The following is a 24,060-nucleotide window of genomic DNA, read 5'->3' on the forward strand; positions in this document are numbered from 1 at the left end:
CTCCTGCACCTCCATGCCCCTCCCCAGACACACGCCCCTCAGGCTCCGCCCCACCTGGCACCTTCCCCTATGGGTGCCTCCTCTCAGAAGCCTTCAGGGTTATTCCAGGTCTTCCCATTGCCTGTGCTGTTCCCAGAGCTGCTGACCGCGGTCCCAGGTAGTGTATGCCCTCACCCCTAGGGCAAACGCAGCGCCCTGACCCCTCCTGGAGCCTTGGACCCTCTTCCCCTGCAGAAGGTCGGGAAGAGGCGCCAGGTGGAGGGGCTGAGCGGTGCAGGTGGGCTCAGGGAGCCTCGTCCTGGAGGGGGAGTCTGGGCTCTACGAGGACGAGGACAGAGATGGGGACAGGGACGGGGACGACCCTCTCTGTTGACTCCCTGGAGTCCCCCAGATCCAGGGCAGCTCCTGGGGACCTGGTGCCTACTGGAAAACTAACCCAGCTTTGATCAGTGCTGGGGCTAGGACCCAGTGAATGTGGCCGCCCCCGTGTCCTGGGGGAGGAAGGATGGGGGCTCCCAAGCAGCAGGCAAAGAACGCATGTGTGTGCGTGCGTGCGTCTATGTCTGCGCCTGTCAATGTACACGTCTGTGTGCATCCGGGTATGTCTATGCATTCGTGCATCCGTGTCTCTCTGGGCTATGTGTGTGTGCACGTGCGTCTGTGGGTCTGTGGGTGTGTCTGAGGGTGTTTGGTGCGAGCTGTGACAGAGGTGTCGGCAGGAAAGTGACACTGTCCCCTTCCGCCCTGCAAGGGACAGGTCCGGGTGGGAGAAACAGTCCCTCCCTCCACGAGGCCCTGAGCCACGGCAGGGGGCGAGAACTGCTCTAGAGGCAGAACCCCCTCCCCTGGGTCTGGGCACGAATCACTGTCACTTGCTGCCCACACGCCTTTCCATACACACTCACACACAACGCTCATCCCACACACACTCGCACACTCAACACACTCAACACACACTCACACACACACTCACACACTCATCCCAGTCACTCACACACTCAACACTCATCCCACACTCATACACTCAACACTCACACACACACTCAACACTCATCCCACACACATACTCATCCCACACACACTCACACACTCAACATTCACACACACACTCTCATCCCACACACAAACACACACTCATCCCACACAGACTCACACTCATCCCCCCCACACTCTCAACACTCACACACCCACACACTCACCTACTCACACTCAACACTCACACACACTCATCCCCCACACACTCAACACTCATCCCACACACACAACACACACACTCCACTCATCCCACACACACTCACACACTTAACACACACACTCATCCCACACACACTCCACACTCATCCCACACATTCACACACTCACACTCGTCCCACACATCCCACAGTCACACACTCAACACTCACACTCAACACTCACACTCATCCCACACTCACACACTCATACACTCAACACACACTCATCCCACACACTCACACACACTCATCCCACCCACAAACACATACTCATCCCACACACTCAAACACATACTCATCCCACACATACACACTCAACACACACCCATCCCACACCCACTCACACACTCAACACACACTCACACACACTCATCCCACACACACTCACACACTCATCCCCCACACTCAACACATACACTCATCCCACACACTCACTCAAAGACACATTCAAACATACTTCCCCCATTCCCCACACACACTCACACTCAAACACGTACACACTTCCCCTCAATTCACACAAACACACACAGTTCTCAATTCCATACACGCAAACGCACACTTCCCCATTCCACACACACTCACAAACACGTACACACTTCCCCCATTCCATACACACACTCACTCTCACACTTCCCCCTCAATTCCATGCACACACACGCACTCACACTCAAACATGTACACACTTCCCCCATTCCCCCCCCACACTTTCCAATTCCATACACACAAACACACACAGTCACACTCAAACACATACACACTTCTCCCCATTCCACACACACACTCACTCTCAAACACACACTTCTCAATTCCACACACACAAACACATACACACTTCCCCCATTCCACACTCACACACTCACAAACATGTACACACTTCTCCCCATTCCACACACACAAACATGTACACACTTCCCCCATTCCACAAACACACTCACTCACACACTTTCCCCTCAATTCCACACACTCTTATGCTCACACAGTCACACATACACACAAACTCACTTCCATACTCATACTCTCAACACACCCAAACACACACACTCCCAATTCCACACTCTTCCACTCACACACACTCATTCACTTCCGCACACGCACACACACTCCAATTCCACACACACACTCATTTCCACTCACACACACTAACACTTTCGCACTCACACTCACTCGTACACACACTTCCCCCAATTCCACACTCTTCTATTCACACACACATTCATTCACACCTCCACACACACTCCCACAATGCCACACACACTACACACTCACACTCACACTCACACACACACTCTGCCACACACACTTCCACTCACACACACAACCAGCAAACAAGGGAACAAGCTGTCCCGCCTGGGCTGTCCCTGGGGGAGCAGGGGAGAGTGCCTGGGACCGAAGGGCTTTGTAGGGCCTCACGTAGCTTTGCTTGGAACCCACCAAAGTGGCATGGGTGCGTCCTGGCTGCAGCTGGGAACCCGAGATCCCGGGCCAGACCAAGGGCATGAGCAGGGGGTAGCGCCGGGCCTTGATGGAGGATGATGGAGGCGCAGCTCCTAGACCCAGGTCAGAGGTTGTCTTTGCAGGACATGGTGGGGCCATCTGGGCTCTCCCCACGGCCCTGGGGGAATGACGGTCCACATCCTCGGAGTGCCTGTTACCCTGGTGCATCCCCCTGCCCCCTCCCCTCCACTGGCCAACCTTGCCTGGATCTGCCTCTTCGTGGCGTCCCATCATCCTCTCACTTTTTCTGGAGTTGCTTAGCTGATCCAAGCAGAGATGTGAGTGCCCAAGGGATGTGCGGTGAGGTCATTGGGCGACTCTTCCGTCCCCTGGGCTCTGTGTCCCACCTGTGCAGCACTGGATGAGCCAGTGGTGGAAAGACCCTGGTGGAAACATCTGGGGCTCCTTGGTGTGCATCTTGAGTGCCCACCTATGTGCTCTTCTGAAGGGTGACCCCAGCCCAGAATGCCCTGATGAGGAGAGGAGGGAGTCAGAGACCTGTTGGGACATGTGGTCGTCCTCTCCCTGTGTGGCGAGGTGGGCAGATGGCTCAGGACACTTCATTTACCAGGATGGAAACCTTGCCTGCATCTGAGAGTACACTGCTGGTGCTATCTCCTTCAGGCATGGCTGGATCCAGGAGCCCGACGGCTACCATCAGAACTGGTGTCCCCACCCTGGGCTCAGCCTGCCATCCTCTCAGGCAGCCCTTACCCTTGGCATGGCACCTCCAGGCTGACATCCCAGCTCAGACCTGGGGTCCATGAAGGGCCCAAGTACGATCTGACTGATTATGGCTACGCAATGAGTGATGCCCAGGTCCCAGTCACATGCCCTATTTGGGGCAAGAGATGGGCTCAGCCTAGTACCAGCCTACGGGTAGTTCCCAAAGGAGGATGCAGGGCTGTTCCTAGGAGATGTGGTGGATGCTGGGCAGAGCCCCGGCAATGCCCGCACGCCCTCCAAACAACTTTCCCTTGCTCTGCCTCCTCTGAGCCTCACCAAGCCCCCAGGAAGTTCAGGCTCAGAGTGCCTCTGTAGCCTGCTTAGGACCTCCATCAGCACCTAGGACCTCCATCAGCACCTAGGACCTCCATCAGCACCTAGGACCTCCATCAGCAGCTAGGACCTCCATCAGCAGCTAGGACCTCCATCAGCACCTAGGATCTCCATCAGCAGCTAGGACCTCCATCAGCAGCTAGGATCTCCATCAGCAGCTAGGACCTCCATCAGCACCTAGGACCTCCATCAGCACCTAGGATCTCCATCAGCAAAGGCTGGGTCTAGACCCCCATGGGCTCCAGGTTCCACCCCAACTCCCAGCCATCTGCCCAGACTGACCCACACCTGCTTCCTGCAGATGCCCTGGGCATTACTGAACCCCTATTTCCTGAAGCCAGCCAGCGAGTGAGAGCACCGGCCAGCATGGTCCTCCCTGGCCCCAGGGGTCTCCCAGCCCTGGGGCATGGGACTCCTGGGCAGACTGCCTTCCCCCAGCTTGTGCAGGCTGGCACCAGGCACAGGAGCCCAGCACAGGGCCTCTTATCAGCCCCTCCATCTCTTCCCCAGAACAGGCCCAGCCTGCTTGCCCGGCCTGTCACCATGCCTGGCAGGGATAGCATCACCCAGCCGGCTGTATGCAACTGCTGAAACCCCGTTGGCCCTGCTTCCAGTGCCGCACCCTCCTCGCCCAGGACAACTGCAGGATTTACCAGGTCCTCCGCACAGTGAAAATATGAGCTCCTTGCCCCAAGATGATGAAGAATTTCAAGACGGCAATGGTAGAGTGGTAAATTAACCTCAGGTGCCATGTGACAGCACAGGTTGGGTGCTGTGAGCCATGCATGAAGCTCCTGGTGGGTACAGCTCTGCCTCATGGGCCACCCCTCTCTACCATGAGCATGAGGACTGGGCTGGTATGCAGTGCCCTGCTGTGACCCCTGACACACAGACCCCTAGCCATCTCCTCCACCCCCTCCCTGACCTCCTCTCCCAGGGATGCAACTGGGGGAGCACACCTATCCCCAGAAGAACCCCAAATCTCTGGCTGGCTGTCTCTTACCCAACCCCCACCCCAGCTCCAGCCGAGGGGCAACTGTGCTGCTGGGCTGCTCCTAAGGAGAAACCAACGGCGCCACCCGCAGGCCCCCGGTGGCTGCTCAACCTGGGCCCCATCTCTGCCCCCCATCTTGGCTCCCCAGGCATATTTAAACTTTGCCCCTCCCACCCCCGTGCCTGGCGGATCCCTTGGCACTGAGGCCCAGCCAGTGGCTCCAGCCAACGCACTTGGCTCCCGCAGCAAGTTAAATCTAACCCAGCCCAGCTGTCTCTCCTCCAGCTCCCACCTGCCCCTCCCGTTCCCTGCAGGGATGTGCCCACACCCTGCCCACCCTACACGGGCCCTCAGGAAGGGTGCAGAGGTCCCCCAGGGTCCCCCACTTTCCCACACTAGGAAAGCCCTTTGCCTAGCAGCCTCTGGGGTGGGTGCCCTGCTTCCGGAGGTACCCTGGCACCCAGGGTGGGGCCGGCAGAGTGCAGCAGGTTTTCAACAGGTATTTCAAGAAGGAGCAGGAACCCATTTCCCAACAGTCAGGGTGCAGCCAGGAAGAGGGAAACTCCAGGGCCAACACTGAAGTGGCCGCTGCAGCACCACGCTGGGGCACGGAGTCGGAGCACAGCCCTTGTGCCACAGGCATGCCAGGGAATGTGTGCCAGGCGCTCTGTCTCACATCTGGGGCTGTCGGTTCTTCTGAGGCAGGGCACTCATGGGTCACTTCTGGAGATGTCCACATTTCTGGGTCTGGGACGGTCTAGGCCTGGCTGTGGGGCCATCTGTAATCTGCTTCCCATAGCCCCAAGTTTTGTTTAGGCTGGCAGTGCATTCAGCTAAAATGCCGTTATCCTACCAAAAGTGGCATAGGATGGAGTTCTCGCCAGTGAGATGTGAGCAGAAGTGCTGGGTGTGTCTTCAGGGACAGATCCTCAAAGGGAGCTGACTCATCTAGGGGGCAGAACTTTTGCTCTTCCTCTTTTCCTTCCTCCTTTCTGGTCAGCTATGCTTGTGATGGCTGGAGCATCAGCAGCTGTTTTGGGCCATGAGGTGACACTGAGGCTGGAAGCCAGCACTAGGAGAGTGATACAGTAAGGTAGGAGCTGTGTCCCTGAGGATGCCACTAGGAGAGTGATACAGTAAGGTAGGAGCTGCGTCCCTGAGGATGCCACTAGGAGAGGATAGTGTAAGATAGGAGCTGTGTCCCTGAGGATGCACGGTACCCTGCCAGCTGGACAGCGCAGGCTTGTGTCACCCGAGAGAAACATACGTTTCTACTCTGTCAAAGCCTCTGTTATTCTGAGCTTTCTCAGGAACGCAGCTCTAACCAGTCCTAAAGGGCAGGCAGCCATGTTGGCTCAAATGCTTCCCCCAGCAAGGCAGGAAGCCACTCCAGTGTCCTGCAAGAAACTTCATAGAAAAAAGGCTTCCATCCCCATATGTTGGGAGTCTGCATCAGGCCCTTCCTGGGCCCTGGAGCTTCCATGTGCACCTGAGTGGGAAGGGCTCTAGGAAGCCTAAGGTTGGGGAGGGCACCTGTTGACTTTGTTTAAATAGTGTTCTCAAACCTACTTGACTGAGGAACCCCTTCCTCCAGAAACAAGGAATTACAGCCGGAAAGGCCTCTGGGAAGGCCACCTTCTCTGCCCTTCACTGCGGGGTGGGGCGTGTCCCTGAGCTGCTGCACTCAGAGGAGCTAGGCCTGGCCCTGGGCATGCAGCAAGCACTCCAGGAGAGGCTGTGGCTGCTGCCAGCTCTGTGAGCGGGAAACTGGGGGGCCTTTCTCCCCTCTCCCCAGCTCCTCATTCCAACTGCTCTGGAGCTGTGGCCTGGGCCCCACCCTGGCCCTCTGCTCAGAAGAGCCTGTTCCCAGGCAGGTCTCAGTGCCCAGGAGTGGAGAGGGGGGCTGTGGAGACAGGTGGGGTCACCCCAGGAAGAGTGGGTTTGCAAAGCTGCAGCAGCAAGGAAGCTGTGGGGTAAAAAGTTTATAAGAGGAACACTATTTTTTCTTTTGGCAGAATTTAATGGGTGCAGATTGTTCAGGTCCCAAAGACATGGGAAAAAAAAAAAAAGAGAGAAAGAAAAAGCCCTTTGCTGCTGCTATTGATAACTTGTCTCGCTTCACGTGGTGGGTTCAAAACTAAAAATACTCTCCTCCCAACAGTAGAGAAGCCAGGGCTGTCACGTTGCAGAGGAGACTGGAGAGCTGCGGTGGGGAGGGGTCAGCTGCGGCCACGTGAGGGCCAGGGCCAGGCCTCAGTGGCCAGGCCCCTCTCTGGCTGCCCAGGCTGCATCCACACAGAAGATTCCATGGCTTTCCATAAAAGAGAGTGGGAGAATGTCCTCTCTAAAGGCCTGCGGAGTGCCTGGGGAGAGGAGACAGCCTCAGCCGGGGCTCACCAGCCAGCAGCTGCCAGCCAGGCCAGCAATGCCAAGGCACCCGGCGTTCCTGGAAGCCAAGCCCTGTTTGATCTAATGGGGCAGCTGTGGGTGCAGACCCAGATAAAGAGACAAACCCAGACCCAGAAACCTGGGGGAGGAGGTAAGAGTGGAGCGGGGGAAAGGGCGGTGGGTTGTGGGCGGGACTGGTGCTGCCAGGCCCTGGGCAAGCTGCTTCTGCTCTCTAAGCCTCAGTTTCCCCATCCAAAAGGTGGGAGCAACAATCTCTCTTCCGCCTCCTTCACAGTGAGAGGAAAGGAAGCGGGATGCCATAGTTGTGGCTGGGACTGCTGGACCCCGCACGCCAGCCCTGGGAGGTATGTGGGTCATGAAATCCACCCACTGGTGACCTGCCCCATGGTGAGGGAGGGAGAGAGCTTCTCTCCTCCTTGGCTAAGAGGACAGAGGGAGGATCCTAGAAATTCTGTCAGGAAGCAGAAATTTGGTCTGAGAGCAGTGCAGGTGGGAGCAGACACCCCCCAAATCACCTGCAGGATGAGCGTTTCTCAGGCTCTAGAGAGCATGTGTGGCACACAGCCGCCAGCCCACCTGGTGCGGGGGTCCAGCAGCCACAGCCATGGGGACTCCTGGGCCTGTTGTTCGTGTGCGGATCCTGGTCCGGGAGCCTGGGTGGGGCTCTGCCTTGCGGACAAGCTCCCGGGCCAGGCCTGGTCCACCAGACCTCCCTATGCCTGGAGTGCCTCCTTGTTGTGCCTGGAGCTGTGCTGGGCCCTTCCTCATTGCAGGGCTGGGGGACTCACTTAATCTGTCTGGGGCTCAGTCTTCTCATCTGTAAAGTGGGAATGATGGCACCTGGTACCCACTTGATTGGCTGTTGCAAACATGAAACCAGATGGGCCTGTAAATCACAGGGCACTCGGCCACCATCATCATCATCATCATCATCATCATCATCATCATCATCATCATCATCACCATCCTCATCATCGTCTTCATCATCATGGCCCCAGCTCATCCATCTTTGTTGACTTCCCCAACCCCATCTTCCATCCTTGGAGAACTGTGCCTCTTGAATTGGCCTCGTGACCTAGTAAAGATCATGACAAAGACACCTAAGTTGGTCTCAAGGCACCCTCCTTACTACCCACCAACTGAGGGAGGATTCTTGCCTAGTCCCAGCAACTGGCCCCGGGGAGGAAGTACCCTTCCCAGTCCTGGCACGTCTCCAGCAGCGCTGGCTGACAGCAGACTACCCTTGGAGCTCAGTTACTGCATCTGTGAAGAGGAGTGAAACCCCTGTTCCAGCCCAAGGGCCATCTGAGATCACACCCCCAACCCCAAGGCCAGGGTGGATCTCCCTGCTTGGCCCTGGGGTGGTCCCTGGGCAGATGAGAGGGTCCTTCTGCCTGAGCCTCTGAGGCTGCCCTCACTGCAGAGCTCGTGGTCAAGGGGTGGGTGGGCAGGTTGGATCCCCTCAAGGGCACAGGGGTTAGAGTCTTAGAAACTTAGGGTGAGGGACATGGAGAGTGGTGGGTTTCTGGGACCCTGAGCTGGCCCTGGCAAGGCCCACAGGGGAAGCTGTGGAGCGCGGTCATCTCCGTGGCAACTGGCCTCATCGTCCTTGTCCTGGCTTGGGGGCCACATGCCTTCCCTTCCCTTTCACCGGCTGGAGTCGCTTTCTTCAGAGGTAACCATGGCAACCCCTTTGTTTCTGAGGCCTGCCCGCCCTCCTCTCCGTTCTCTCTTCAGGAGAGGCTCAGCCAGCTCTTTCCTAGTCCTGGCACGTCTCTAGTGGCGCCGACTGACAGTGGCCCACCAGTGAGTGGGGCCAGCCCCTGGGGTGGGGGAGAACAGCCCTGCTGAGCCCAGAGATGTGACCTGAGCCCCACCCCCGCCACAGAGGCCACGTTCATTGGCTCACTCATGCCCTGAAATTGATAGAGAGTACCCATGTCTGCCATGGGGCCACAGATGGGGCAAAGGCCTGTCCCTGCCTCCATGGCCCTACTAGGGGCAGCCTGGAAGTGGGGAGACAAGGCCTGAGGAGAGGGTGCAGAGGCCCAACGGGGGCTGGCTCTGCTGCAGGATGCGCTGCGGGGTCACGGGTCATCCGCCAGGGCTCTCAAGGCCACAGGAAGCCCAGGACTCTTGGCTCTACCTCAAACGGGCTGAAGCAGAAATGAGCATGTGGTTCACGTAACTGAAAAGTCAAGGAAAGGACCTGCTGAGGTGCAGCAGGGTCCACGTGACCCGGCCGTGGTTGCTCCGGCTTTCCTCTGGCCTGGCTTCATTCTCGTGCAGCCCTGTTCTCGGGTGGTGAGATGTGGAAGACTGGCCCCTTCCCTCTCTCACCTAACCCAGCTCTGGAGAGGTCTGTGGGCAGATGGGAGAGTCATTTGACTTCAGCCTCCCCTCTGGTCTGAACTCTGACCCTACAGCAAAAGTCCCAGGACTGAGCCTCTTTGGCTAGAACTGGGTCACAGGCTGACCCCTAAACCAACTGCTGTGACTACGTAGCCAGCCTGGTTCATGCCACTCCACTCACCTCAAACCAGACCCATGACTTAAATGAGTTGATGACAGGGGAACCCTGGTTTGCAAATGAAACTCTGAGTGCTCACAGACTCAGAGAGGTTAATTAATTTGTCCAAATCCACACAGCTGGTAAAGAATGCAAGCTCCAGGTCTGATTCCAGAACTTCTGGGCTTAACCATGGAGCCACTGTAGGTCAGTGGGAGTCCAAAGGGTTTTAAGTATGGTGGGGAAACGGTCGGGGATGCAGCTGGAGGGGTAAATTGGCGCTGGATTTTGGTTGGCGGTGAATGGCATGCAAAGGAGGTGGACGATATTCAGGATTTGGTAGGACAGTGGGAGCAGCTACGCCCCAGCTATCGCACGGTCCCCAGCATTTGTGGGAAAAAGCCCCCAGGGCTTTGGGTAGCCTTGCAGGCCCGCACCGCCGCCAGGACGCAGTGCACCTGAGGGCGGAGCACCCACGCCCCAGGCCACCTGACTCACTGTTTGTCAACTCTGCTCTCTGCAGCCACGCCTTTTCCTCCTTCCCTCCCTCCCCTTTTGGCTCAGGGGCGGCATAACCCCGCCTCTCTCTTGCTGTGACTGGCTGTTCTTACCGTCACTCCGCTGCGTGGGCGGGGCTCTGAGGGGGCATAGGTAGAGGCCCCTTCGCGAAAGGATTAGCATAGTCCCGCCCCCCGGCGCGAGCCTCGGGCCGGGCGCTGATTGGGCAGGCAGCGGCCCACGCGGCGGCGCCGGGCGCAGCGAGTGGCGGGCGCGGGCTGTCAGTCGGAGAGGCGGCGGGCCGCACTTCCGCCTCGGTGTCAGTGGGTCGCGGGCCTAAGGGGCGGGGGCGGGGCGGCAGCGAGCTCGGCCGGCAACAGAGGGACCCGCGTCCAGGTGAGTGGCCCCCGCCGCCGCCACGCGAAGGCCCGGGACCCCGGCGAACTGCGGGGCCTGGGCCGCGGGCTGGGGCTGGAGCCGGGGCGGGGAGGGGAGGGCGGGCCGGGCAGGACCCGGGTCCGCAGGCCGCCTCCAGCCCCGGCTCCGGCCTCGACCCCCACTGGGAGGCGCGCCCGGCCTAGGCCGCAGCCTGGCGCCCCGGGGAAACTTTGGGAGGAAAGTTCCGGCCGGGCTTGGGGCCTGGGCCTGGGTCCCGCGGTCCCCGCACCCTTCCCCCTGCGGTCGCCCGGCAACTGCGGTCCCGGGACTCCCGGCCCGGCCCCCCGAGACCCCCAGCCCCGCTGCTGCCCCGCTGAGCAGGAAGTGGGGACAGGCGCACCTGCTCGCGGCCTCGCCCTCTCTCACCAGCTCACCGGGAACAGGGAAGGATTTTGTGCGCATTTAGGGCGATCCTGTAGGTGAGGAGGGCGAGTTCCGCCGGGAGGAAGGGCAGGGAGACGCAGCTCCACTCCGACCCTGGCCTTCTTGTCCGGCAGGCCTGTGTGCACGTTGTCCCGGGGAGGGTGCCCGCGAGCCCTTGTCCGTTCCCCGGGCTCTGTTTTTGTTTTTAATTTATAAATCTTAGCAGACTACACACGGTTGAGAACTTGCCACCTAACACCTATCTTTAGTAATGTAATTTTAAGAGGTTCCTTTTTTCGCCAGTTATATTTTGGTACTCAGAAGAATACGTCTTTAGACTTTCCAAGTTTATAAGCCCAGACCAAGACTGTTAGGTCGTCACAGCACCTCAGCCTCCCCGCTACATGGGAGGACCGGCGGCGAGGCGGTGGGTGTCGGGGTGTTGCAGGCTCTCCTGGGGTGAGGGTCACCTCCCAGGGGCGTTTCTATCTGAACCGTCCTCTAGGACAGGCCCTGGCCTGGCCTGGTTCCGGCAGCTTTGGGATGACTGCCCGGGACACCTGGAGAAGGGGTCCCATTCGGTTTGGTTGGACAGAGGTTTCTCGAATGCCTGCTGTGGGCCTGGCTGGGTGCTGTGCGGCCTTCCCACCCGCTGGATGTGTGGCGAGGACAGCGGAGAGTTGAGGAGCCCGGAACTGGTGCAGGGGCCACATGCTGGGAAGCCACGGCCGTCCCTGCTGCCCTTCCTAACTGGTGCCCACGGCCTCTTTTCTGGCTGTCAGCCTCAGCTCCTTCATCCGGACACGTAGCACTTTGCTGATAAGAGGAGCAAACGAGATCATTTTCTTGTTTTATGTTTTGAGATGGAGTCTCGCTTTGTTGCCCAGGCTGGAGTGCAGTGGTACGATCTTGACTCACTGCCACCTCCGTCTCCCGGCTTCAAGCCATTCTCCTGCCTTAGCCTCCCATGTAGCTGGGACCACAGGTGCCGTCACCACGCCCGCCTAATTTTTTTATTTTTAGTAGAGATGGGGTTTCACCATGTTGGCCAGGCTGGTCTCGAACTCCTGACCTCAAGGGATCCGCCTGCCTCAGCCTCCCAAAGTGCTGGGATTCCAGGTGTGAGCCACCGCGCCCTGCCATGAAATCATTTTCTACCACAGTCTCTGACACCTAGTGCGCACCCCGGAATGCCAGTTCCCTTCCCCTTGTTGAGGAACTTTGTCGGTGGCACTTCCTCCCTGCCCAGCCCAGTGCCTGCCACAGTGTCGCCTTTTAGAATGTGGCGATGAGTGAGTGAGTGACTGAGTCTCCCTCATAGAATTTACCCTGTTTTCTTCGTGTGTCCATCTGTTAATGACAGCTCTTACCCGAGCAGACGATCATATTTAATAATGATTGTTCCAGGACTGTTAGGAGCATGTCGTATTCACTTTCTTTGTGTGATCTTCACAACAGTCCCCTGGACAGGTACTGACATTATCGTTAGTTCATTCATGAGGAAGCTAAGGAACAGAGAGGTTAAGTAACTTACCTAAACCACACAGCAGTAAATTACGAAATATGGATTTGAACCCAGGCTCCAGGGTTCACACTCTGCCTTTTAATATCAAGATTTTCATTTAACATTTTTGTTTAGAATATTCTAATCATGCTGCATTACTGTGTGTCAGAATTTCGGGATTTTGCTACATATAGAACTAATAGACTTTCTTTTTTTGTGAGCCTGAGTGTTTACAAAGCCATTTCATTTTTTCTGAAATAAAGTAATTTACCGTTTGGCTATTCAGGATTTTGCCAGAATACCTTCCCTGCCACCCAGCTCCTTTGTTACTGGCAGATTCAGTGGTGGTCTCTGTGTGAAGAGGGAGGACTGAGGGGCATGGGTGCTGACAGGCGTGCAGTCCAGACTCTGAGGTCTCCGTTCTGAGTTCAGTTCCAGGGGACTTCACACACTGCCTTAGAGTACACACGTAGGACATTTTTCTTCCATGCCTCGAGTGCATTGAGAGGGTCAGACTCTGCTGTGTTCCACATGTTAATGAGGGGTGCTGTTTGAATGTGAAAAAATGCCACTTGACTTTCATCCCAGTGTCTCTCCTCTGTGCCCTCCAGGAGATGCCAGCAGATGGGTCTCGGATTTTTTTTTTTTTTTTTTTTTTTTTTGAGATGGAGTCTCGCTCTGTCGCCCAAGCTGGAGCACAGTGGCGCGAACGCGGCTCACTGCAAGCTCCGCCTCCCGGGTTCACACCATTCTCCTGCCTCAGCCTCCCAAGTAGCTGGGACTACAGGCGCCCGCCATCACGCCCGGCTAATTTTGGGTCTTGGATTTGTCCTTAAAGCTTGCTCGACTTTTAAAGTTTTAGCACATTCAGCCAATTACAAAAGTGACATTTTGTATAAGGGAATTGTTGACACATTTTAGGTTCTCATGCTGTCTTCAAACAGGGAAGCTGCCGTCTCCTCAAGGTGATTTCTTTAGTGTCCCCATGCAAGCCATGTCTTGTCTGGCCGTGCAGGCGCAGCTGGCGCCATGCCTTCCTGAGTCACAGCATCTTTGCGAAGGTGGTGCGCCGGACCAGGGCTCTTGGGTCCTGGGTGGGTTCCCACTGGCTCCTGCCTTCAGTGTCTTTGCCTGTAATACGGATTATTGTGTGGAATCTGTGTGAAAATATAACATCAAGTGTCTGATACGTTGTGGGTGCTTGGGACACCCTTGGCTCCACCACCACCACCTGCTGAAGCTGGAGCCACTCAGCAGTGCAGCAGCCACACCCTCAGGTGTCCCAGGATCTTTTTATGAGTCTGCCCCCCACTTGAATGGTCACTTATTCAAGAGTGACTTGTTTCAAACAGAACATAGCTCTGCCAGGCAAGGGTTTTCTCGGCTTCTGTGATGAGGGGCACCTGTGTGTGTGGTGTCACTGGTGGTGTCGGGGCCTCTGTGGGCAGTGCGGTTGGGTGTGGGCTGATTTTCTCCTAATCATTGTCATACTTCCTGTTTGGGTGTTGACATTTTGTTTAGTGTTTAGCACAGATTGTCAAGTACGAGGTTTAATTCCAAAATGTAGTACATTTTCAAGTGGATTTATAATCTTATCTACACTGAATGGAAGTCAGTATTTGAATATGACTGATTATTAAAAAGGACCGAAGTCCTGAGTTAATATGGTGGGTTCTGGTTTGATAGTTTAAATGCACTTTCCACATATGCTAGTTGATTTGTAAATCTGCTGTCATTTTTGCTTTTTCAGAGTGTTCTTGCTAGTGAGTTTCAGGCATGGTGTCACGGCCTCTCAGGCTGCTGGTTTGGGCTAGGATCCCACTGTGGAAGCGTGGCGGTGTCCCGGCCCACCCCTGCAGCTCTTGATAATAAACATCTGTTAAATGGTTCACAGCACTGTTTCCGTGAACTTTTTGGCACTTCTTTCCTTTTCCTTCCAGATTCAGAAAAGAACTTGGGATCATTTAGCAGAATGTCACAGCATCCACGTTCTTTCAGCTGGAGCTTCTGCTGATGCAAATCCTGTGACCTCTGAGTTGAGCTGAGTGGTGGAAGTGAGCTGTTAGAAGGGACTGGATCTGAGACTTGTGCCTGATGTGTGTGGCTGTTTCTCTTTGCTTGCCTTCTTTTTTCAGTGGAACACTTGCTTGATTTATTTTGAGAAACAAACTCTGGGATCAGTCCTGTTGAGCTAGTGGCTGGCTCCATAGTTTGGGGCCTGAAGAGGTTCCCACACCCTCAGGGCTTGTGGCGGCCATCGAGCCTCTCTCCTGGGTGTAAGGTGTGTGCTTCTCACCTGCGCACTGAGGGCCTGGGGGCTGTGGCCCCGACGCTGAGGCAAGTCACGGGTGGGAAGGGTCTGAGGGGCTCTTGGCTGAGCAGACACTGAGCACATTTCTTTATCAAAGGGGCTGGGACCGCAGCCTTCAGGGGTGCCCAGAGAGCGCCTGTTGTGGGCTGATACGGGGAGTTCTTGGAGGAGCACCAGGGAGGGAGGACTGCAGCGTGTAGGGAGTTGTGTGGAGTTTTGGTTCCAGAAAAGATGGAGGCAGCTATAAAGGAAGGAGGACTGTGGTGTGGAAGTGATTGCCTGTGCCTTGTATTGAATAAACCTAAGGCTGATCCAAGGCTGATCGTGAGAAAGAGCCCCCTGTAACCTGGGACCTCGTGCCACTGTGCTCAGCCAGAGAGCGACTTCCATTATTGCCTTAAAACTAGGGTGACTGTGATTCAGTGACATTTCGGTGACTGAATGCGCAGGTGTCAGGTATGCGCAGGGCGTGGGGCTACCCTCTTACTGTGAAAGAGGACACGGGCTGGATCTGTGGCGGTGAGCTCCTGCGAGTGCCCTGGCTCTGGCTTGGCCTCTCTTGATGATGTAGCAGAGCTGGGAGTCTCGCTGTAATCATGACCCGTCTTCCAAGTAAGTCTCACCTGTGGAAAATGCTGGAACACCTGAGCGGAAGCAGAGCCAGGGCAGTGCCTGAGCTGGGGGCAGGGGGAGGGGTACCAGTGCAGAGGCGCCCGAGGAGCTCTGGCACCTGCCCCACAGCTCCTGCCCCGCAGCTCCTGCCCCGCAGCTCCACCTCTGCAGTGGTTCGGCTGTCAGGGAAGAAGGCTCCTGGGTTAACATCATGGAGTTTTCACCCCTGCTTCTCATCAGAAAAGCCGGGGGAGCTTTTTAAAAGTATGGGTTCAAGGCCCAGCCCCCAGCTTCACTGAGCCTGGGTTTCCTGGGAGGGGCCCAGGAAGACATGTGTTTAACAGGCTCGGGAGGGTCTGGGGGGTGGGGGTGGGGGGTTCTCAGCAGGGAGTCCAAGTGCTGGAGGCCCATGGTGGGGTCAGGACCCTTTTTTAGATCAAGGACCCTTTTGAGAACTTCATGAATATGAATAATCTGGGTCATTGTTCTGGGGAAAAAAATGAACACAAATTTTTTTTTCCTGTTTTTTTTTTTTTAATTTTAAAATTTTTTAAATTTTTTTTTTTTTGCAGCGGGTAGAGGGGTTAGAGATTCGTGGTTTTCCCTGACCTTGGTTTGAAGCCCTGCCTATAGGTGCTCAGGAAGCACAGTTGGCAGCCACGTGGGCAGGTCTGATGTTTGGGTGACAGGTTTCTCAGCACAGTGGACCCCATTAGGGCTGCGCAGGATGAAGATGGGCACGATGGTGAGGAGGCCTGGAGCCGAGGCCACGGAGGAGGGGGCCAGAGGGCAAGGAGGCACTCCAGCGAGCCAGCCAGTCCTTGGCTGGGCAGGTGCCCTGGGGAAGGCCGGGAGCCCTGCAGGACAGCAGCCTCTCACCCGGCCCGCTCACTTCCCTCTGCTGTCTTAATTTTTCTCCCACTCCCTCACGGCGTCCTCCGCCTGCTGTGGCCCGTGCTGGGTTGTGAGATGTGGGTACAAGGTGTCTCCTTCTCTTCTAGCTGCAGCCGCAGGCTGGGCTCCTCTCGGGACCGTTGGTTTTGGTCATCAGAGATACACAGCGGTGGCGGGCGGTGGTCTGACCGGCACTGCTGCTGCCCTTGGAGTGCTCTCCCTGCCCTCCGGCGTGGCTTTCTGAGAGCAGGGTACCCGTGAGCTGTGGGGCATGCGCCTTGTCCATTGTCTTCCCACCCAGTCTCGTGGGCTGCATTGGAACAGCTTTTTATTGTGTTGCATAAGGACAAGGTTGATTAAAACAAATGTTTTTGTACGGAAGAGCTTGCATTCATCTTGTGTGTTTGGAAATACATCGTACTGCGTTACAAGGTAATGTTCCTCGAGGTGCATGATGTATTTTTGGCAATTAATATTCCACAGGAAGCAGTTAAGTCAGCGACAAGACTTGAGGGAGTTGACTGTGATGAGCGGGGCGCTAGGCTCCACTTCTGGGATGTCGGACCACACTGGCCACGAGGCCCAGTGGGAAGAATTGCCACTCCCCACAGCTGTTCCTTGGAACCAAGCTAGTCTCACCTTTGCCTGCCTCTCAAGGTCACCCTCTTGGCATGGAGAATGGTAAACAGTGGGGGTGCTGCTGTCTGCACAGTGGGAGAGGTTCACCTGCCTTTCTCAGTGTAGAAACTGTTCCTGCATGAATTCCGGACCGATTCAGAGCCCTCATGTGCGCCTGGCAAGTTTGCCTGGCTGGCACGCTTAGCACAGGGCCTTCCCGAGTCAGGGTTGGGCCATTTGTTTGTCCACGCTGGTGTCTTAGGATAAAGGGCTGAAATCTGTTCTTTTTTTTTTTTTTGAGACGGTGTCTTACTCTGTCGCCCAGGCTGAAGTGCAGTGGCGCGATCTCGGCTCACTGCAACCTCCGCCTCCTGGGTTCAAGTGATTCTTGTGCCTCAGCCTCCTGAGTAGCTGGGACTACAGGCATGTGCCACCTGTAATTTTTTTGTATTTTTAGTAGAGATGGGGTTTTGCCATGTTGCCCAGCTGGTCTTGAGCTCCTGACCTCAAGTGATCTGTCTGCCATGGCCTCCCAAAGTGCTGGGATTATAGGCGTGAGCCACCGTGCCTGGCCTGAAACCTGTTCTTCAGCTAAGACGTGTTACATTCTGTGTGGTGTTAGGTAGCTGATTTTGTGATGAGCTACATAGAGCCCCACACTAAGAAGAACCATACAGGCCTGAAGAAGGCGGAGAGGTTGTTCAGGTTAAAAAGCGCAGACCTAGAGCCAGCTGGTTCTGTGCTCAGAAGGGCTGTCTCCTGGAGCTTCTGATGCAGTTGGACTTAACCTTATTTGGCTAAAGGATCAAGAACCAGTGTTCAATAAAGGTCACTCTTGATTCCATCCCATTGCCACCAAAACACAGTGCATTTAAGGGCAAAGGCCTGAGCGGCCAGTCGTACGTGCCTCACTCGTGATGGGCTGCAGACGGTGATGAGGACAGACAACCGTGCACATCCCCCTTTTTAAAAAAGGTCATTGTTGTGAATGGCATATGACTTGTTTATTTGGTTCTAAATTTATACAAAATCTGTAAAAATAACCATTAAGCTTTTACAATGACTGGAATATTAAGGCTTGATTTTTTTCCTCAACAATTGGCAGAAAGCGTGTTTCAGTGAGCACAGACGGAGCAATCCAGGGAGGTCTGGGAAGGAGGAATGGGGCCTGGCCTGGCGGCGTCCTTGACGGCCCTCCATTGTCGTGGGGTTGGTGTTTGAGAGGTAGCTGTGGCGCGGGGCCGGCTGCCATTCCCGCGTCTCCTCGCAGAGGCCTGGACCTGCGCCTCGGGCTAGCAAAGCCCCCTGCTCTCGCTGCTGCCGCCGCCTCCATCTTCCTCCACCCTCTGGTGGGGCTGGGCACAGGCAGGGCACGGTCCCATGATGGTTCAGCCCCATGGGGCCCCGGGACGCTGTGTCCAGGATGGGCACCACTGCCGTGGGTGGCTGTTGAAGTGAAGTCAATTCAGCTGATTAGCATCGAGCATTCAGTTCTCCCTCACGTTTCAAGTGCTTGTAGCCACCTGTGGCCCATAGGGATGACACTGGACAGATGACATTTCCAGTGCCATGGGAGAGTCTAAGCTCAGCTCTGAAGCTGTGAGATGTTGAGTCTTTGTTTTAGTTAAGTTTTGTTTTTTTGCAAAAGAAACGAGATTGTGGCCTGGTGGCCAGCTGGGTGTCAGTGGAGCGAGGGCTTCTAGGCGTCCGGGTGATGCATGGGCTGAGTTTGCAGAGTGGATGTGTCAAGGTTGAAATGCTAGCTGAGAAGCGTTGCCCACGCAAGGCTTGGACACGCAGGGAGGGATGAGGTGTCAGGCCCTGACCGGTCACTTCTGCCCCAGGGCTTAGAAGGTGCTGGGTGAAGAGAGCTGCACCCCTGTCCCTTAGCCCCTGCCCCTCCCCCTCAGTGCCACACGGAGGCGCAGGCATCTCACACCAGGTTCTCCCTGGGTCCATTCATGTCACAGCAGGCTTTGTCTTGCTCTCCATGATTTCATGTTCCTATCCTCCAGCCTTGATCCGGGAGACCTTCTGTTCTTTAATTTCCACAGAGAGCTAATTCTGTCCTTAAACTTTGTGACTCTGATGCTCGTAGGTGACACTTGTTTCCCTTTCTGGTGCTCTGGCAACCTCGCAGTGTTATGGTAGCATCTTTCCAAGCGTTTGAGTGGCCAGGTTAGGCCCTGCCAGGTCGCCGACTGCTCTGGGAAAGGAGAAGTCCTGCAGGGATATGACAGTGGCTTTGGTTTGCTCCTTGGCCGGCCCCAGCCTGACCTAGTTCTGCTCTGCACTGTGGTTGGGCTCACGTGTTAGCCTTGACCTTGAGCGGATGGCAGGTGCTCTTCAGTACACGATGCTGCACCGGGAACTTCGCTTGGCCCTGGAAGCTGGTTTGATGTGCGCATCGGCTTGAGCGAGTGCGGGGATGGGCGAGCTTGCCTCTTGGCTTAGGCACTGAGTATCTTCCTGTGGGTCCTCTGGGGTCGCTTGCTCTGTGGTTGTGCTGGATGTGCCCTCTTGTGGGGCAGAACCAGGCCTGTGGAACCCATTCCCTGTGACTGCCCTGGCACCTTGGCTTATGATTGCTGCCCCCACGCCGCAGCTGCCTCCCTGCGAAGCTCAGCGGGACCGTGGGGACTGAGGGACTGTAGCTCCCGACCGTGCCTGATCACAGTGTGATCCCTACAGGAATGAGTTTGAAAGTCTCTACCAGTGGCTTTGACCTCAGGAGGAGGCAGGAGGAGGAGCATTCTTTCAAGTGGAAGTGTTGGATGGTCCTTTCTTTCTTTTTTTTTGAGCCGGAGTCTCGCTCTGTCGCCCAGGCTGGAGTGCAGTCGTGCGATCTCAGCTCACTGCAACCTCCTCCTCAGGTTCAAGCTATTCTCCTGCCTCAGCCTCCCTAGTAGCTGGGACTACAGGCACCTGCCACCATGCCCGGCTAATTTTTGTATTTTTAGTAGAGATGGAGTTCCACCATATTGGCCAAGGCTGGTCTCGAACTCCTGACCTTGTGATCCGCCCACCTCGGCCTCCCAAAGTGCTGGGATTACAGGTGTGAGCCACCACGCCTGGCCCCTTAGGGTCCTTTCTAAGACAGAACCCCATCCTTGTTAATAGTGGGGACATTTTCCCTTTCAGCAAAATGCCACATAAGGCTCTGTGCACAGTTGTTTACTTGTTAGTGCTGCTTGCTGATGTATTTTTAAATTATGAAATAAAACATATTTTCTTTCCTTTTTTTTTTTTTTTTTTTGAGACAGGGTCTCGCTCTGTTGCCCAGGCTGGAGTGCAATGGCTAAATCTTGGCTCGTTGCAACCTCTCCCTCCCAGGTTCAAGCGATTCTCCCACCTCAGCCTCCTGGGTAGCTGAGATTAAAAGTGTGCGCCACCATGCCTGGCTAATTTTTGTATTTTTTGGTAGAGATGGGGTTTCACCATGTTGGCCAAGCTGATCTCGAACTCCTGACTTCAGATGATCTGTCCACCTTGGCCTCCCAAAGTGCTGAAACTATAGGCATGAGCCATCGTGTCCGAGCAGATCTATATAAACTTAGAATTAATATTTAACCTCAGAAGTGATTTTAGAATCTTCTTGTGATCAGTGCACTCTCTGTGTCCAGCATATCCGGGGTGCCCTGCCTGTTTCTGATGGACAGAGTAACGACATGTAATTGAACTTCCAGCAGGTCGCCCGTGGTGGTCAGCACCGGATCCCCAGTCTCATTCACTGACTTCCTGAACTGTCAGGTCTGCTTTATTTATTTATTTATTTTTTAAGAGACAGGGTCTTGTTCTGTTGCCCTGCCTGGAGTGCAGTGGAGCAATCATAGCTCACTGCAGCCTCCAACTCCTGGGGTCAAGCAGTCCTTATGCCTTAGTCTCCTAAGTAGCTAGGACTTACAGGCACGTGCCATTGTGCCCAGCTAATTTATTTTATTTATTTTTTTTGTGCAGACAGTATCTCACTGTGTTGCTCAGGCTGGTCTCAAACTCCTGGGCTCAAGCCATCTGCCACCTCGGCTTCTCAAGGCATTGGGATTATAGATGTGAGCCACCGTGCAGGGCCCACATCTGAGAAAAACATAAAGATGGGTTTGTAAGACTTGAGTCCAAGTCTTCATACCAGTGGTAGGACATTTTGAGATCCTGGTGGGACGGGGACAGCACCTTTAAGAAAGTGTGCTGGGGTCCTTTTCAAGGGACTGGTGAGTTCCCTGGGCTAGGGGAACCGAGACTGGCTGGGACCTGCAGGGATGGCGTCCTTGGGGCCGAGGAAGTGCCCCCCACCCCCCCCCAAAAAAAAACTCTCACTGGAGAAGGACAAAGGGCAAGAGGCCAGCAGAGATGCCCAGCACAGACTCAGGCCCCGGGGTTTTTCTCTAGAAGTAGAAAACGGAGAAGTTGACCAGAAAGAGCTCATTAAAACAGACAGAAAACCCCAGCAAAGTTTGTTCCTGAAATACTCTCTCTGGGGATTGTTTTCTGAGTGCAAAGTGAGATCTGTGCATGGAAGAACATATTCAGGAAATAAACTCTGCCTTCCTAATGCTTTTTCTTAAACATTTAACTTTCTGTATATTCCTCAACTTTGATACTCAATTATGAAGGCTAACTTTTGCTTTTTAAAATTATTTTTACTTTTTAAATTTTTATTTATTTATTAATAAAATAAACAGCCTCTGTTGCCCAGGCTGGAGTGCAGTGGCGCGATCTCGGCTCACTGCAACCTCTGCCTCCTGGGTTCAAGCAATTCTCCTGCCTCAGCCTCCCAAGTAGCTGGGATTACAGGCATGGGCCACCATGCCTGGCTAATTTTGTATTTTTAATAGAGAAGGGGTTTCTCCATGTTGGTCAGGCTGGTCTGAACTCCCAACCTCAGGTGATCCGCCCACCTCCGCCTCCCAAAGTGCTGGGATTACAGGCCTCAGCCACCGCACCTGGCCCCACCCAGGCCTCTGAGAAGTCCAGGGATGGGCAGATGGGACCTGGCTGGGGCAGGCGCTCCTCGACCCCATGGGCCATCTGTGCTTCCCACCATGCCCTGGGCCGCCTCTTTTCTCCCTGCCCCCAAGGCTCACTCTGAGCTCAGCTCCAGGGTTGCCCCCTTAGGGACTTGCCCAGGAAAGGCCCTCCTGGGAGCACCTTCGTGACCGGCTTCATGAGGGCGGGACCACCACAGTTTCCACCTCAAGGCCTGGCACCAGGTAGGCTCTCTGTGAGTGTTTGTTGAATGAGTGAGTAGGATCATAGTTGTCTTGCATAGTCGTCTGTACAGTTGGGTAGTTGTGTGGGCTCTGGATAAGGCCTCTTCATTTTTCTGGGCCTTGGTAAGTGTAGAAGGAGACGCAGGGCGTGGTGCCTGTTACGGCAACTCCTTCAGGAGCGACCGGGAGGCTGTGTTGGAATTCACTGTTGCACGTGCAGATATGGGGGTCTGAGGGCACTGTGACCTCTGGGTGCTCCTTTGGTGGTTGACGGGAAAGGCCTCCCCAGGTGGGTCTTCGGTCTTGGTTGGACCACACGGCACAAACACACAGTAGCAGGCGACGTTGGTGTCTCAGTTGTCCAGCCAAGCTTGTGTCTGACATCTTAATCCTCATTTTAAACATTTCCCACAAGCTGTGATTGATTTACCTTTGACGTTAGACTTTTGTTATAGGCAGGGGAGCATTTTAAAAAAGGCAAGCGGGCCAGGTGCAGTGGCCCACATCTGGAGTCCCAGCACCTTGGGAGGCTGATTCGGGAGGATCACTTGAGTCCAGGAGTTCAGCACTAGTCTGGGCAAAATAGAGAGACCCTGTCCCTACAAGCAGTTTTTTAAACAATTAGCCGGGTGTGATGGTGTACGCCTGTGGTCCCAGCTACTCAGGAGGTGGGGGTGGAAGGATGGCTTGGGCCCTGGAGGTCAAGGCTGCAGTGAGCTGTGATTGTGCCACTGATGGCAGCCTAGATGACAGAGCAAGACCCTGTCTCCAAAAAAAAAAAAAAAACAAGCAAAAGGGAGAATAAAATGGTTTCTAATTCTAACTTGCTTTCTATTCTGGGAGGCTTTTCACATAGTGCAGAGCAGTAGATTTTTTTTTTTTTTTTTTTTTTTTTTGAAACGGAGTCTCACTCTGTCGCCCAGGCTGGAGTGCAGTGGTGCGATCTCGGCTCACCGCAAGCTCCGCCTCCCGGGTTCACGCCATTCTCCTGCCTCAGCCTCCCGAGTAGCTGGGACTACAGGCGCCCGCCACTGCGCCCGCCACCATGCCCGGCTAATTTTTTTGTTTTTTAGTAGAGACGGGGTTTCACTGTGTTAGCCAGGATGGTCTTGATTTCCTGACCTCTTGATCCACCCGCCTTGGCCTCCCAAAGTGCTGAGATTACAGACAGGCGTGAGCCACCACGCCCAGCCAATTTTTTTTTTTTTTTAGGGTTCTCTCAAAAAGATATTCATACTATCGTGACTTTTTTTTTTTTTAATTTTTTTTTTTAAGACAGATTTTTGCTCTCGTTGCCCAGGCTGGAGTGCAACAGTGCAATCTCGGCTCACTGCAACCTCCGCCTCCTGGGTTCAAGTGATTCTCCTGCCTCAGCCTCCCGAGTAGCTGGTATTACAGGCATGCGCCACCATGTCCCACTAATTTTGTATTTTTAGTAGAGATGGGGTTTTTCCATGTTGGTCAGGCTGGTCTTGAACTCCTGACCTCAGGTGATCCGCCTGCCTCGGCCTCCCAAAGTGCTGGGATTACAGGCATGAACCACTGCGCCTGGCCTATCGTGACAACTTAAAAATGAGCAGGAATCCTCCTACTGTCAGATACTCACTGTGTTTAGATTTCCACTGTCTTATGAATGTCTCCATCAAATCCTGTCTGCCTGTGTGTGGGCCTTGTTTGCATCCTGCTTCAAGCATCATTTTAATTGGTATGCATTTTTTTTTTGGAGACAGGGTCTTGCTCTGTTGCTCAGGCTAGAGTGCGGTGATGCAACCATGGCTCACTGCAACCTTGATGTCCCAGGCTCAAGTGATCCTTCCACTTCAGCCTCCCATGTAGCTGGGACCATAGGTGGGTGCACCACCACACCCGACTAATTTTTGTGTATTTTGTAGAGATGGGGTTTTGCCATGTTGCCCAG

The 24,060-nt window shown here is 54.9% G+C and overlaps 1 protein-coding gene and 2 long non-coding RNA genes across 4 annotated transcripts in view; 2 read left to right on the forward strand and 1 right to left on the reverse strand.

The window, feature by feature from the left end:
- The first annotated feature begins 4,724 nt into the window (after window positions 1–4,724).
- LOC100454290 (putative uncharacterized protein FLJ44790) lies at window positions 4,725–5,359 on the forward strand. Its single transcript, XR_008517068.1, has one exon. It is a non-coding gene; the product is annotated as a putative uncharacterized protein FLJ44790 (long non-coding RNA).
- Window positions 5,360–6,795: 1,436 nt separating this feature from the next.
- LOC134760772 (uncharacterized) lies at window positions 6,796–10,296 on the reverse strand. The gene is made up of 3 exons (XR_010138732.1): window positions 10,196–10,296; window positions 7,977–8,263; window positions 6,796–7,142 (listed from the first exon to the last, which is right to left on the reverse strand). It is a non-coding gene; the product is annotated as an uncharacterized LOC134760772 (long non-coding RNA).
- A 161-nt stretch (window positions 10,297–10,457) lies between these two features.
- The window catches only part of OSBPL2 (oxysterol binding protein like 2), a 57,694-nt gene continuing 44,091 nt past the window's right edge, over window positions 10,458–24,060 (forward strand). The window contains exon 1 of one of the 2 annotated variants that reach the window (XM_002830499.6): window positions 10,458–10,591. The gene's annotated coding sequence lies outside the window, so the exon portion shown is untranslated. The remainder of the gene's footprint in view (window positions 10,592–24,060) is intronic. The other variant, XM_002830498.6, reaches the window with a different exon arrangement.

The sequence above is a fragment of the Pongo abelii genome, chromosome 21, assembly GCF_028885655.2.
Source record: "Pongo abelii isolate AG06213 chromosome 21, NHGRI_mPonAbe1-v2.0_pri, whole genome shotgun sequence".
NCBI classification, from domain to species: domain Eukaryota; kingdom Metazoa; phylum Chordata; class Mammalia; order Primates; family Hominidae; genus Pongo; species Pongo abelii.